Source organism: Nycticebus coucang, chromosome 12 (genome assembly GCF_027406575.1).
Source record: "Nycticebus coucang isolate mNycCou1 chromosome 12, mNycCou1.pri, whole genome shotgun sequence".
NCBI classification, from domain to species: domain Eukaryota; kingdom Metazoa; phylum Chordata; class Mammalia; order Primates; family Lorisidae; genus Nycticebus; species Nycticebus coucang.
Window position 1 is genome coordinate 23647409 of NC_069791.1, and position 9403 is coordinate 23656811.

The 9403-nt window shown below is 38.3% G+C and overlaps 1 non-coding gene across 1 annotated transcript; it reads left to right on the forward strand.

Annotated features, from left to right (window-relative positions):
• Positions 1-5465: 5465 nt before the first annotated feature.
• On the forward strand, positions 5466-5572 carry LOC128562902 (U6 spliceosomal RNA). The gene has a single exon (XR_008373600.1). It is a non-coding gene; the product is annotated as a U6 spliceosomal RNA (small nuclear RNA).
• Positions 5573-9403: the final 3831 nt, after the last annotated feature.

Sequence of the window (9403 nt, forward strand, 5' to 3'; positions counted from 1 at the left end):
TAGAGACCTATTAAAGCAGAGTGAGTTGTATAAGTCTAAACCTCAAAACCATGATAAATGGACCATCAGTGAGGGCTGCAGACACTGAGGCCTTTCTGTGAGTGCACGTTTAGTTGGATGCATGGATTTTCATGTTCTGTGGTAGAATTCTCATTTACAAAAGGTAGACTAAATGCCCTGGGCTTTTCAAATGTCAGCCATCCTTTTAACATTTTTTTTTTTTTTTTTAATGAGCCTCTATATTTCCTTTTCCAACATGAAGGAGACATGTTAACATTACAGCCTCATCTGTGGCTTAGAGCACAGGCATTGCAGTTAGAGAACTCTGGATGGAAGATCATTTCCATTACTTACCATTTGTTACTTGCCTTTGCGCAAAGGACTTCGTGTCTGAGCCTCAGTCTTCTCATGTGTGAAATGGGCATAAAGATAGTAAGTACTTTGTAAATTTGTTGTAGGGATTAAATGAGCTAATAAATGTAAAGTGATTGACTTATTACATAGTTTGTGTTAATAAATAGTATTGTTTACTATTTTTATTATTCTTATGCTGCCTTGTGGAGGTGTTTGAGGAAAGCTCCGGATATAGTCAGGGAGTGCTTCAGTTGGGTCTATTTAAGAAATATTGACTGAGCAAAATTCACGAGTATGGCAAAGCCTTTGCTGTTCAGGAAAGTTTCTTCTCAGTAAAGAGCTTTCCCTGTGCTAGCCTAGTGGGTGCTATCTGTGCACTTAAGAGTGAACCAGTCTCTTCATGATGTGGCTGTGGGTTATTGACTACTATTTATCAACAACTCCTTAAACTTGTATAGTGCATAGCCCCCAGCCGGGCCACTACGACTCCCCGAATGTTTCATGTATAACTCACCCGGAGAGCACTTTACAGTTAGCCAGTGTCCTCAAACAAAAGTGCGCATGCGTGTGATCATAGTAGCCATGTTGCTGTGGGCAGGGTAGATATTATTTTCCCCATTCTTTAGGTTGAACACAACTAGGTTTGTATAACTGCTTTTGAAAAAGATTGTGGATTGAACAGTTTTTATGAGAATAGGCAAGATTATATCGTGCTTTGTAATCTTTAGTACATGTTTTCCCTCCAGGGAGTTACGGATTCAAGTTTGGAAGCAAATTTAATCCCTGCTGCATGTCAGATCTGCAGATCAGTTAAAAATGATTAAATCCAACAACGTTAGAGTTAGCCCTTTTCCCCTGCTTCTTTCTGCTCTTCTCAGGCTCGAGGTGATGCATTATCCACCGTCAGCACCCACAGCCTCTGCGGCCGCCACCCTTTCCTGCCACCCTCCTTCCTCTCCCTTTCCCCTTTCCTCCTGCCCTCCTTTCTTCCTTAGACATTTCTTTGGACTCTATTGTGTGTAAGTAAGGATTAGAATGTGCAGATCAATGCATTTTTAAAAACATACTTTATTTATTTATTTTGAGGCTGAGCCTCAAGCTGTCACCCTGGGTACAGTGCTGTGGCATCACAGCTCACAGCAACCTCCAACTCCTGGGCTCAAACGATTCTCCTGCCTCTGCCTCCCAAGTAGCTGGGACTACAGTTGCCCGCCACAACGCCCGGCTATTTTTTGGGTTGTAGCCGTCATTGTTGTTTGGCGGGCCTGGACTGGATTTGAACCCACCAGCTGAGGTGTATGTGGCTGGCACCTTAGCCGGTTGAGCCACAGGTGCTGAGCCAACATACTTTAATTTAAAGTATTTTTGTATAAAGCAATTTATCTTTCCAACTAGCTTGGAAAGATGGGCTTAGTCTATGGGCTTAGTCCTTGGGTCTGGACCCAATTTATCTAACTGATTAAAACAAGCCCAGATAGTTTGTGACCCATTTTTGCTAGAAGTTTTTCTCTCCCTCATCTTCGACCACATTAAGATAGTTGACACCAGCCTGGCAAATGATTTTCAGATTTGAGTCTCCATGAGCTGTGGGTATGGGGTTTTCAGAAATGCTTAGAATGTGTGCATCTGAGTTCTCTCATCTGTGAAATGATGACAATAATATGCTACTGAAACACTGGAATTGAATGTACTTTCTAATTCTCAGTTGATGGCTTTTTATGGCCCAAATTTTAGCCTATATAATTCACTGTATCAGCCAAGTATGACTGACTTGATAACAAGGATTTCTAGGCCCATCCTTGACGTTCCTCAACACTGGCAATGCCGGGGGTGACGTCAGTGCTGGCGATGGAAAAAGATGTATAACTATAACAGCACAGTCGCTGACATGTCACTCGCTGTCCTTTGGTATTATGGTTTGAGGTAATAATGAAAATGTCATTTCAAGTTATTCCATCATTTATTTGGGAGACGTAAATGAAGTTCTCAGAACACAGGCTGAGGTCAATGGGTGTTCTTTGAGTCGTTAGCGGCAGGGTCACTTTGACGTCAGCGCAGTGCAGTGGGCATCTTGTTACCATCTTTCCTGCCCCAGCACATGTTTCAGCCTACGGTGCAGTCACCTGAATGGAGAGTTTGGAGTCAGTCACCCTGGGTTTCAAACCGAGGGTGGTTTGCTTATAAATCATGCGAAGCACTTAACTGTTATGAGTCTGCTTTCTAAACTGGAAAAATGAGAATAATTATTTCTTTCTTGTTGTGGTTCTGAAGATTAAATGTGATAATGCTGAGAAATTCTTAGCACAAAAAGTTGGTCACATTTATCAGGTCCCTGCTCCACGCTTTTTACATGCATTAGTTTTAGTCTTTACTCAGCTCTGCTGGATGACACCCTCACTTCCATGTTATGGATGAGATTTGGTGATGTTTCTCAGTGAAGGGCTGAAATCTGGACCTACAGTTTCCAGTGTGGGCCTTTATCATGTTCCCCCACTGTGTGGCAGGTCTTCAACAGTGGCAGCTCTGCCCCTTTCCTGAAGGTATTGGAATGAGAGTCTTAAAGAAATAATTTCTTCCTGTTAAGATGGTAGATATATGACTTTCTGTGGAAATACCAGTGCACCACCTTCTGTAGGGCACTCTGAGAATTCCATCTGGGGATTCTGGATGCCATTACTCACATGATCCTAATGGCATGGCTCAGAATCGAAGGTTCTTGAGACATCCTTAACTAGTCTTTCTTAAAAAAAAACAAACTTTTATTTTGATATAATTTAAAGCAATTTGTAAATTGGTTTATTCTAGGGAAGATTGACTAAACTGGGGCACAAGGGAACTTTATGGAATGCTAAAAATGTCTGTCTTCCCAGGAATGCAGGACACACAGGTGTATGTATTCATCAAAACTCAGAAAATTGGCAAAACTCATTATTTCTGCCTGTCGTTATATCATTTTCATCTTCAAAAATCTATCAATAAATATACAAAAAATCTGTAAGAATAATGCAAGGAACGCTTATGTGCCCTTTATCTAGATTCCCCAATTCTGTCTGTATATATTTCACTCTCCATGCCTTATTTTGTTTGGGTAGGTATGTAAGTGAGTGTACATTTCATTTTCTTTTTAAGAACCACTGTAGAGTAAGTTGATGCCACATACATCCTTCTCCTTTATACTATCTGTTCTTCTGAGCAAGGAAACCTCTCACATAACCACGGTACAAGGACCAAAATCAAGAATTGTAACATTGACTCCGTACAATGACCTAAGCCATTGTCCATATTCAAATGCTGTCAGTTCTCAAAGACCCGTCCAGGATTACTCATTGTTTTATTATGACAACTCTCTTACTCTCATTCAGAGTGAAACAGTTCTTCAGCTTTTATCCTGTGTTTTTTAACATTGAGATTTTGAATAGTGCAAGCTGGCTTTTTAGAATATCCTTCAGTTGGCTTGTCTGATAGTGCTTCATGATTAGATTTGGGTTATACGCTTTTGGCAAGAAAACTACTGGCGATGTAGTGTCTTCTCAGCACGTTACATTGTATCAGAAGGCCTGGGATGTTGGTTTGTGCCAAATGTTGGTGAGGTTACATTTTATCACTTGGTCACAATGGTGTCTGTTAGATTTTTCCACTGCAAGTTATTATTTTCCTTTATAATTAGTTAAGTAATTTGTGGGGAGATACTTTGAGCTTTTGTGTGTATCTTGCTCCTCATCCAATGCTTGCTTACCAATTTTAGCATTCATTAGCGATTTTCTAACACCCATCCTTTACATGTGTTAGTTAGCATCCTGCTGTGAGGAAGTATTATCCTTTGTCTTCCATTTATCTATTTATTTCTTTATCTATATCAGCACGGACTCATTCTTACTCAGTGATTAAGAATTTGTACCATTATTGTTTAATTTGGTACTTAAATTGTCTTTGTTGGTAGAAGATTCTTAAGCTGGCTCCTCTGACTTTTTATCACATCTCTAGTGTTGTGTTGTATTTTTTTTTTTTTTTTTTTTGAGTACTTCCTTCCTTTCAAGATGTCCCAGGATTATTTTTTCGGTCCTTTGCCCAATGGAATCAATCTGTTTTTCTAAAGTGCTTTGGTTCTTTGCAGGGGGATATAGAAACCTAGATTTGGCAGTAGCTGATACAGAGTGCTTTTTACTTTCAGATTAAATAGTTTTCTCTCTCTCATGCATGCACACTCCCCTGTATTTACACTTATTTCTCTTCTGCCCATCCATCTATGTCCTAAAAATCATGAGTTACTTCTCGTGTCGGTCCCAGATTAAATCACAGGGTTTTTACCGTAGCCTTCCCTCTTTCCATATTTGTAACTTCCTTCTTCAACAGCGAAGAACCTGGCTCCCACTCTCCCAAAATATTTACTAGTTTATTCAGACTTAGAACACACAGAAACTAGTTTTAGAATTGTTAACCCATACTACTGCCCAAAGTGAATCTACATATTACAGTTCAATATTTATTTATAGTTTTTGAAGATAAACATGATATATCATGACAGGTATAAATCTTGAATTCAATTTTCTGAGTTCTGACAAATGCATACACCTGTGCATCCTATATTCTATGAAGACATAGACATTTTTGTCATTCTGTAAAGTTCCCTTGTGCCACATTTTAGTCAATCTTCCCTGGAATAAACCAATTTACAAATTTGTTTCCCTATAGATTAGTTTGCTTTATCAGTGGAACCATAGAGCATCTATTTCTTCTGTATTTCATTTTAAATTCCTCTGGAATTTTAGCTGCACTTCTTTTAGCACTTTCTGTAGTGTAGATATACATGATTATCCCCAAATCTTAATGTTTGTCTTACATTTAAATGAAACTCTGCTTCTATTCAGCAGGATTGCTAGAGCAACTATAAAAGAATGGCTATAAGAAATAGAATCCTACTGATTTTAAACTTAAAACTCTTGGAATTAATTTTTAGAAGACCCAGTATAAAACTGATTACATAATTGAGATTATAATGGTACCATTGAGCTATTGATCATCATTCAGATGCCTCAAAATCCACATCAATTCATTAGAAAGGAGACTTGGCTCTATAGTACAAAAATATTTATGAATAAGAGTAGTGACCAGTGCTTGATTTGGAAGCACATATACTAAATGTGGATTGATACAGAGAAGATTAGGATGGCCCCTGTGCAAAGATGACAGGCACATTTGCGAAGCGTCCCATATTTTAAAGCTATTTATAGGTTCAATGCCATCCCTATCAAAATACCAAAATAAGTTTTCACAGAATTAGAAAAAAAAATCTGAAGATGGAACTAAAAAAGAGCCCAAGTAGCCAAAGCAATCTTGAGGAAAAAGAATAAGCTGGAGGTAACACATTATTTAACTTCTAATTAGATAATCCTATAAGGCTATAATAACTAAAACAACATAGCACTAAATGATATATAACACTTAGGTCAATGGAGCAGAATAGAGAGCCCGGAAATAAAGCCCATGCTTACAGCCAACAGATCTTTGACAAAGTTGATAAGAACATACACTAGGGAAAGGGCACCCTTTTCAATAAATAGTGCTGGGGAAATTGGATGGCCATATACAAAAGAATGAAGCTGGACCCCTCTCTCTCACTATATCCAAAAATCAACTCAAGATAGACTACAGACTTCAATGAAAGAGCTGCAATGATAAAAATACTGGGAGAAAACCTGAGGAAAACTCTTCTGGATATTAGTTCAGGCAAATTATTAACTTAGTTCATGACTAAGACTTCAAAAGCATAGGTAAAAAATCCAAAAATAAACAAACGGGACTTAAGCAGACAACAAAACTGCACAGCTTAGAGCTTTGTAGCTTAATTAAGTCAATCTCTAGAATGGGAGAAAATATTTCCAACCATACATCTTACAGGAGACTGATATCCAGGATTTACAAGGAACTCAATAACAATTAAAAAAATTAACTCCATTACAAAGTGGGCTAAGGATATGAACAGACATTTTTTAAAAGGAGACCTACACATGGCCAAGAAACATATGAGAAAAATGTTCAAAATCACTAATCATCAAAGAAATGTAAATTACAGCTGCTGTGATCTAACACCAATCAGATCATATCTGATTAATCATATGATTAAAAGACCAAAAACTAACATGTTGGTGAGGATGCAGAGAAAGAACTCTTATACACTGTTGGCAGGGATGTAAATTAGGGCAACCTCTATGGGAAACTGTGTGGAGATTTCTCAGAACTAAAGAAAGAACTACCACATGACCCAGCAATCCCATTACTGCCTATCTATCCAAAGAAAAGAAATTAATAAATAAAAAAGGTACACCAGCACTCACATGTTTATTACAGTACTATTTACGATAGCAGAGATAGGGAATCGACCTTCATGTCCATCAGTGGAGTTTTGGATAAAGAAATATGCTATATATGCACACCAAAGTACAGTTCAGCTGTAAAAAAAATGAAATTGTCTTAAGCAGAAACATGGATGGAAATGGAGGCCATGACATTAAGTGAAACAATCCAGGCACAGAAAGACAAATGCTGTGTGTTCTTGCTTATAAGAAGGAGCCACACCGAGTGTGAATGAGGAAGCAGAGTGTGGAGTGATGCACATGGGTGGGTGGTGCATGATGGGAGATTGCTTTGTGGGTAGGCCGTGCGTGGCTTCAGTGAGGGATGCAAGGAAGGCCCTGGCTTCATCACAACACAATGTCAGTGAACAAGACTAGCACCTGTACTCCATGAATATATATCAGAGAAAGTAAATGGGGAAAAAGCAGTGATCAGAGTCTAGGGCCCTTCCTCTTTGGGGATCCCTGTGCTTAGGATGTTCCCAATATCTCATTTTACCTGCCCCAACCAGGAGCTGTAGAAACAGCACTGCAAGTGGTACTGTAAACACTCTAATGCAACCATCAGCCTACTCTAAATCGGCTGGAAAACGAGCGTGCATTTAAAGAGCTTGTGTCTAGCACACAGGAGACCACTAAGCAGCGTGTTAGGGAAGAAGGAGAGGCGTGACTAGGGGACACATACCAGGAGCTGTTCAGAAGTTGGCACAAGTTCGTGGGTAGATTGCCAGCGAGTTTATTTTGTGCCCATTGCTTTCAGAACATACCGAATGTCTAATAATTATGTAGTTTCAAGCCACGGTTCTCAGTTCTATTTCAACCACATATGAAAATTTTTAAAAAGAAAAGACTATCTTACTTTTTGATCCAGTTGATACGGTTTTGGCATAAGAATCTGAATTTTCAAGAAGTACTTCCAGTGCCTCTGATGCAGGAGGTCAAGAACTCAATGATAGAAAACTGATATAGGTGATAGAGCAAACTTTAGACCGAAAGAATGAAAAACACACTTCCAAGTCACAGGGTCTGACCTGAGAAATGGAAGATTAACATCTAAAAAAAATTTGCATCCTTTTTTTTTTTTTCCCTCACAGATCTTAATATAGACTATTTTTGGTAACCAAAGAACCCATCACCCTTCTCTGAGATTGAAATCTTGTGCTAATATATTATTATTTTTTTGAGACAAGGTCTGACTCTGTCACTCAGGCTAGAGTGCAGCGGCATCATCATAGCTCACTGCAACCTCAAATTCCTGGGCTGAACTGGTCTTCCTGTCTCAGACTCCCAAGTACCTGGGACTACAGGCACTTGCACACCTCCATGCCTGGCTAATTTTTCTTTTTCTTTTTTAATTTCTTTTTTTATGTGTGTGTAGAAGCAAGGTTTGGCTTTTGTTGAGGCTGGTGTCTAATTCCTCAATTCAAGTGATCATACCTCCCTGACCTCCCAAAGTGTTAGAATTACAGGTGTGAGCTGCTGTGTCTGCCTAGATCTTATGCTAATAATTACATTTTTATTTCATAATCATCGTGACTTTTAGAAATTGTTTTTATTGTGTCTTTGGAGGAAATCAGTTATACAGTAGATAGCACTGTAAATGCTCTATGAAGATCCAATTATAATTAAAGAAACGATATATGTGTGTCTGTGATATTAAGAAGTGCTCTTCATGGAAGGTCTTCAGCAATTACTCCAAAGTTATTCTCATTGGTGAGTTTTTGCAATTCAGTTTTGCATAATTCCAAATTTTGCAGTGTTTTAGTATGATAAAAACTGATTTTACAATGAATGCTGATAGATGCCTGGATCTGCTGTTAACATTTTACTCTGCTTGCTTAAACACATTATCTATTTAGTTCTCTCATGCCTTTTCCTAGGCAACTCTTACCCTTTGTTTGTGCCAAGATTTCATTTCAATGAACTGTGCTTCTTTCACTCAGCATAGTGTTTTGAGATTCCTTCATGTTGCTGCTTATATCCGATAACTGGTTCTTATTTATTGCTGAAGAGTGTTCCATTGTATGAATATACCCCAGCATTTTTAATCCATTTCCCATTGATAGATATCTGACCATATTTAGTGTTGGAATATTATAAATGAAACTTCTAGGAATATGATCATTTTTAATTTTTGGCTATTATAAATAAAACTGCTAGGAATATTCTTTTTTTTTTTTTACCATTTTTCATTTATTTTTAAATTATTTTTTATTAAATCATAACTTTGTACCTTGATACATTTATGGGGTTCAGAGTACTACTTTGATAAATAATGTGAAATGCTTACATTGAACTAAGTAACACATCCATCACTATTATACTCATTTCTAAATAGTTTTGATTCTTATTCAAGTCTTTCTGTGAACGTTATGTTTTGTTCCTCTTGGATGAAAACTCAGACATAGAATTCAGGCTACAGAATATGAGAGTTCTGTGTACTTCACATCCTTGCCAACATTTGGTATTGTCATTTTTTTTTTTTTTTTTTTTTTGAGACAGAGCCTCAAGCTGTCGCCCTAGGTAGAGTGTCATGGCATCATGGCTCAGAGCAACCTCCAACTCCTGGGCTCAAGTGATTCTCCTGCCTCCACCTCCCAAGTAGCTGGGATTACAGGCACCTGCCACAACGCCCTGCTGTTTTTTGGTTGCAGCTGTCGTTGTTTGGCGCGCCCAGGCTAGATTCCAACCCGCCT